Source organism: Brassica oleracea, chromosome C5 (genome assembly GCF_000695525.1).
Source record: "Brassica oleracea var. oleracea cultivar TO1000 chromosome C5, BOL, whole genome shotgun sequence".
NCBI lineage: Eukaryota > Viridiplantae > Streptophyta > Magnoliopsida > Brassicales > Brassicaceae > Brassica > Brassica oleracea.
In genome coordinates this window covers 17,378,913-17,385,460 of record NC_027752.1, presented here as the reverse complement: position 1 = coordinate 17,385,460, position 6,548 = coordinate 17,378,913, and the positions used below count along the sequence as shown (strand labels likewise).

The following is a 6,548-nucleotide window of genomic DNA, read 5'->3' as shown; positions in this document are numbered from 1 at the left end:
AAGTGTTATGAACCAGATTGTGGATGGTTCATAACCAAGAGATTATGCCATCGGCGGCCCAAGAAAGAGAGAGTCGGCCAATTTTTCATTTTCCTTATGTCTTTATGTTTTTCTTTTCCTAGTTGGATTATGATTTGTGCTCTTTCCATTTATCTATGACGGTGTAATTTCCTATATAAGTAACCTCTATGTTATGAATAAAGATAGATTTTTCGTTACTTTTATAACAAAAATTTATATATGGAATAGATATCCGTATAATTGCTATGAGATAGTTGTGATAAACTTTGTTTTTTTTTCATTTCTAATTTGCGACGACCCTCATGTACACATTACAATAATCGTGTCTCTTTGTCGTCACACGAATGATGAATCTAATTGCTACATACTTTGCTGTTGACGAATTAAGTTTATATGTATATGCATAATGTATATAATGATAAAATGGTCGGCAAAAAGTAGTAAGTCTTTTCTTTTGTCGATTTGTGGCCGAAAGTCGAGTCTCGTGAAAAGGTCGCATTATAACAAATGATAATGTTGATTACATAATGACATTAATACTTTACCCATAGTAGTTCCTCTTTTACAAAACCCATGCATTAGAGTAACTTTCATGTGTTGAAAAAAAAAGAGCAACTTTCATGTGATTGTATGAAACATAACCACAATAGTGGAGCGTGCATATCAGTATATAGATTGTTAAAGAAATGAAGTGAATATTATTTATTCGTTATCTCTCACCTAAAAGCATACAATTTGGTGATGTTTTCATTTTTGTCACGCCACTATATGTTTTATCGGCAAAACTATCTCGACAATGATATTATTTTGGAAAATTTCTAGTATCCTTTAAGTGGATCCTGAGTTTATATGACTACTTCAAAACAAAGTAAAAAGAACCGATCTTTAGTGTGAAGAAATTGAAGTTGCAACATTTCACACGTCCATTTCTTTTGGACATTGGTCTATGATTTATATAAATATCGTCAATGTTTTATTGTACTGACAATAAAGATGATGAATAGACGACGAAAGAGAAGAATAAATAAATTAAGTTCAATAATAATGAATATATTATTGGATTTATTGAGTTTTCTAACAAATTAACACTTTGGTGAGTAATACTAATATCTACTCCGTTTATAATACACGACCTTCCAACTCTCGCACGTGTTACTTGAAATCAGAAGATGCTGGCATATATTGGATTATTTGCTAGACTGGCAAAGATCAGATCACCCACTTTCCTTTGAGGGGAAGTGTTACCACCTTTATAAATGTTTGAAATTACAAATGTTTGATTGGTTGCATCTCATAATAGCAAGTTTATTAAAGAATCGTGATGCGAATGATTATGTCAACGTTCAATGTACAGTTAAATTCAATAAGGGCTGATTGAAATATAGGTTGTTCATCGATCCATTTTGGCTTTCAATTTCTCACATGGCATGCACATCCATACTAGTATTTAATATTTATCACGGATACAAGTCGTTATTTATTGCCAACGATTGCTTAGACTAAAAACTTACGAGACTGGTAACAGACCCAAACGGGTCAAAGAACAGAAAAATACGAAACTATTCAAACGACTCATTAAAAGAGAGAATAAAGAAAGAAACAGAGTAAGCCAACCTCCCACCGGTATGTGCCTTCCCCTATCAAGGTTGAGCTTCCTCAAGAATGACACTACAAGCTAACTCCTGAGCAACTGCATTTTTTTCCGGCCGTACATGATATTCGTGAAAAGAAGTGAGCATCCTGTCCATGTAAATTCTTTAACTGCATTGATGAGGGAAAGTCTCTAGGATGGAAAAGAGATTCTCGTGCCAACACACAAGAGGATTCAAATATGACTCTCCTCGGGCGGGTGTTATTCTTATTCATGCTGAGACTGCCCAATGAAGAGCAGCTAGCTCGGCCTCTCGACGACTCCTCACATTAGAGAAAGCTCTACGACTGTGTAGAATAGTATTGCCAAATTCATCTCGTAAGATCCACCCAGCTCCACGGTTACTGTGACTTACCACGCAAGAAACGCCAATGTAACAATTTGGTGTGCTTACAATATGTGTCTAATGACCTCGTAGTTTCACGTTCTATATGATTATGAAACTAACGTAGTTGTTGCAATACCTTGTTTAGCTAGATTCCAAAAATGTAAGTTTTGTAATTCCCAGGTTTTGAATTACAATATTCTGGTTGTGATGTTGCAATACATTGATGCACATGAATTCCGATGTATCATCACGATTATATGTTATGTTGTTTGTAAGACACACGAGTGTGTCTACTACTCTGCATCAATGAAAGATTAAACTTGTTTAGAAACGAATACGATAGAGGTTTATATCAAACAAAGTTTTCCATGTATGTTCTTCCCAATAACTATTATCAAACAAGTAGAGGTTTATTAACAGATGTGGTACTGATTCCTTAATTTCTCATTCACTGAACATAAATCCAAATGCAAAAAAAAAAAAGGAAAAAAAATTATGAAGCATATCTTCTTCTCGACAGTGATAAGTTTTAAAAGATGAGAAAGGGCAAAACACAAATTATTGCAGTTGCACTAAGCTTGGAGCATATGAAGAGTAGACAAGTGGGCAATCGGCTGGAGAAACTCTGATATCAACAGATTTCAAGTATCCATAATCTGTTGCAATGATGTGAGCTGTTTGGAACCTAGATCTCATGTCTAGATCAAAAACTACAGCAAGTTTATTCTCCTCGTCAATGAAAAAACTCCCACCATAAAGGTCAAGCATAAAACCAGGGACCCCTACCATAAGCTTGGTCCAGGAAACGGAATTAGGACCAATCTTAGTGGTAATACAAATATCAATCCTTTCATGCGTCTCCCAGCGTTGAAACAAGACCGCGAGCTGCTCATCTCTAACACAAGAGAGAGAGACGAGAATTCCACAACAATCGCCAGTGTCAAAAGGAAGAGGCAGACGCGGTCCAAAGCACTCGGTTGTAAAATCAAAACAGACTAAAAAATCTTCTTCAACATTCCTGGATGGGGGGCCTTGTCTTCTTTCCACTGCAGAAAAATAAGCATTACCCTTGAGAGACACGCTGTTATGTCGACAATGCCTTATCCCCCATTCGGGAGGAGTGACATCAAGAACCTTCCATGAATTAGAGCTAAAATCGTAGATTTCGAACCCTACAATGGAGTTGCTTATGCCTGGCAGAGGAACAAAGCAAAACCTCAAGATTTTGTGATTACGGTTCTTCTTGTCATATCCCAAGGACAAACTTTCGAACCCCTCGAATTTTGTTCTGTGTTGGATCCACCTCGTCTATCCTAAATAGGGATTCCATACCAAGAGCTCGTCTTTGGCGACGCATAGTAATAAGCCGTCACAGTGAATGACTTTTTAGATATGTCGATTTGATCAAGTATACTTACTTGTTCATTGCTGCTGCACGGATGAACAGAGTTTTGGTAGATGCGGATTCCTTGGAGATTGAATTTCATAAAACAAACCCTCTGATCCTTTATCACGAATCCCTCCGTAATGAACTGCTGCTTCCTTTCTGCGGCTTTACCGATAATCATCTTTTTAGATAAACTGTTCCACTTTTTGCTAGTAGATCGCACTGATTTTATAGAATTCAATGGAACCCTAGCCAATATCTCCTTTGTTAACAGAACCTCTCGAAGATCCATTATTGTTTTCATCCTCTCCACCTTCTTAACTTAACTTGCTTGCTTCCTATATTTCTTCTTTTTCTTTTCTCTATTCGAGTCCTCTTTTATATTACTCCCTCCGTTCCTAAAAAATGTATGTTCTGGAAAAAAAATTTGTTTCAAAAAGATACATTTTTTACCTTTTCAATGTATGATTTTATGAAAAATTGTAAGTTTCAAAAAAATTAATGGTGTTTATTGAATTTCTATTGGCTAAAAATTATGAAAAATTGTTATTCACAAAAAACAATGCATATTTAATGAATTTTCTTAATATATGTGAAAAATCTAGAATATACATCTTTTAAAAACAGAGGGAGTAGGAACTAATATGGAAATCGGGTTTAGTTTGTATAATTTAAAAGGAAACTAGATCTCGATCCGGGCAACCGCGCAGGTTTTGTTTTCATTTATTTTTATATAAAAATTTTGTTTTCAAATCTAAATTAGTATATATTATAATATATATGTGTCTATCAATTTTTAAAACATAATAAGTTTACTATATATTTTTTCATTGAATAGATTGTATCAAACTTTCACATGTATTTGTATCTTCTTCTATATATATATTTTTGGATTATTATTTCATTATTTAAATCGTAACTATATATATAAAGATTAGTAAAATATTGTTTTATTGTCATATTCAAAGATATTGTAACATTTCACAAATTTATAAAGTTTTTAAATAATTAAACTTTTCGTTTCATAGATTTATATTTTCGAGTAAATAATTAAACATTTAGTTTTTGTTTAATTTTTAAAATAAACTATATAGTTTAAAATTTGTTTTCATTGGTTTAAGGTAGTAAAGATTAATCATTGTTAGATAATATGATTTTTGTTATTTAAAATTTTTTTTTATAATTTTAAAAGTTTACATCGACAAATATTTAAATATTTAGCATATAGAGGTATAGTATTACAACATTAAAGTAAATCTATTTAATTTATACTATCTATAAATCCAATGGATCATCTATTGTTTAAATCCAATTATTGATAGCCCAATAAAAATTTCTGGTAGACCCAAAATTTAAATGATAAGATTAAATATTAAATGTAACATGACTTTTTAGGAATATGTCCATTAAGTCCATCTCTTAAAAAATTACACATGAATCAAGGGTGTGACTTCTGTTTATTGAATAATTGGATCAATTTGGGTCAGTTCGAAACAAAATTTATTTTTAACAAACAAACCGGTTTGGTTTATATAAATTGAAAGGAATATCTCTTCTTGCTTCTTTTGCATTAGGTTAATATATTGCCACCTACATCACATTTATCTATATTATCAGTATTACTTTCTCTCCTTCTGTTTCAAAATAGTTGATGTTTTGGTTAAATGCACAAGAATTAAGACATTAATCTTTTATCTATAAAGTAGCATTAAAAATATAAAGTAAAATTAATTCAAACAATCATCACAAAAACTATAAAACATCATTGGTCACACAATTTTCAATAAAACTAAAACTAATATAAAATATCAAAACATCACGTATTTTGAAACATCAAAAACTCTCCAAAACATCATCTATTTTGAAACGGATGGAGTAAAACCGAAGTACTTTTTAAAAATAATCCTTACTTCATTTTAATATTTACTAACTTGCATCAGTGAATTAATAACTATCAATTAATTAATTAATTAATTTGTTAGATTTTCTCTATCCAAACTTACCAAACTTAATTAATTAAAAAATCAATTATTTTGTTAGATTATTCTCTAACCACACATATCAAAATTATAATTATCTTCTAACCGGATTATACTCTAACCAAATTTGTCAATAAATTAAACAAATTTATTTAAAATGTGATTACAAACTTTAAATGTTGTATATTCATGTATGTTATTATTTCTTTTCACATACAAAATATAAACTATAAATATTCAGTTGAAACATATAAAATTATTTTTAAAATATTTTTTTTGTCGGCTTCCATCTGTTGAGATCAAGTGATAGTCGAGTCTGAGGAGTTTCGAAGAGACGCTCTGTCCGGCTGGGCCTGATCTACATGGGAAAAAAGAGTACTGCTATTTCTTGCTTCTTTAGCGAGAGAATTCGCTCGCAAATTCCTAGTCCTGGGTATGCAGAGATGCTGAAATCTGAGAAACCGTCTTTCAGAAGACGGAAAGATACTAGCTCGAAGGCAAAAGCCGGCCAGTCAGCAGGGCTATCTAACATGTCCACCAAGTCCGAACAATCCGTCTCTATGTGAATCGCGGTACAATGGAACTTTCTTAGGCAAGACATCGCCCAAATGAGTTCCTCCATTTCGGCATGGAGGGCTGATAGGCTCTTCCGACATCCTTGTAGTCCAAATCTCTCGACTCCCATTTGATCCTTGTAGAACCACCCTAGTCCACTAACCGTGCCATTATCGATCCATGATGCATCGATTTGACAAGTCAGGCGTTGAGGGTCCACAGGGAGAGACGAACTAACTGACGGGGCAGGTAAGGTCTCCTCTTCCTCTTCATCCTCAGGTAAGTTTGCTTTCCTCCAGCACTCGGCTTCAGCAGCAACTAGCTGAAGGGTGTCCACCGGTGATATCTCCTTTCCATTGAAAATTTTGTCATTGCGTGCCTTCCAAATGTACCAAAAGATCCATGGGAAGGTCTCGATTAGTGGTTCCATGAAGGCCACATTTTTATTCTTCCAAAAAAAGAAGCTCATGTTCTGATAAACAGAAGTACCCGGGAAGTAACTCGAAAGGGACATATAGTCCGATAAAAGCCCACACCTGAAGGGCAGGAGGACATTCAAAAAGAAGATGGTTAATGGTTTCCTCAGAGTCACCGTATCTAGGACAGCTCCTATTAGTGCCCAGGCGT

General features: G+C 33.7%; 1 pseudogene; it reads right to left on the bottom strand.

Annotated features, from left to right (window-relative positions):
* Positions 1-2,397: 2,397 nt before the first annotated feature.
* Positions 2,398-3,691, bottom strand: LOC106343692 (annotated as a pseudogene).
* Between the last annotated feature and the right edge of the window lie 2,857 nt (positions 3,692-6,548).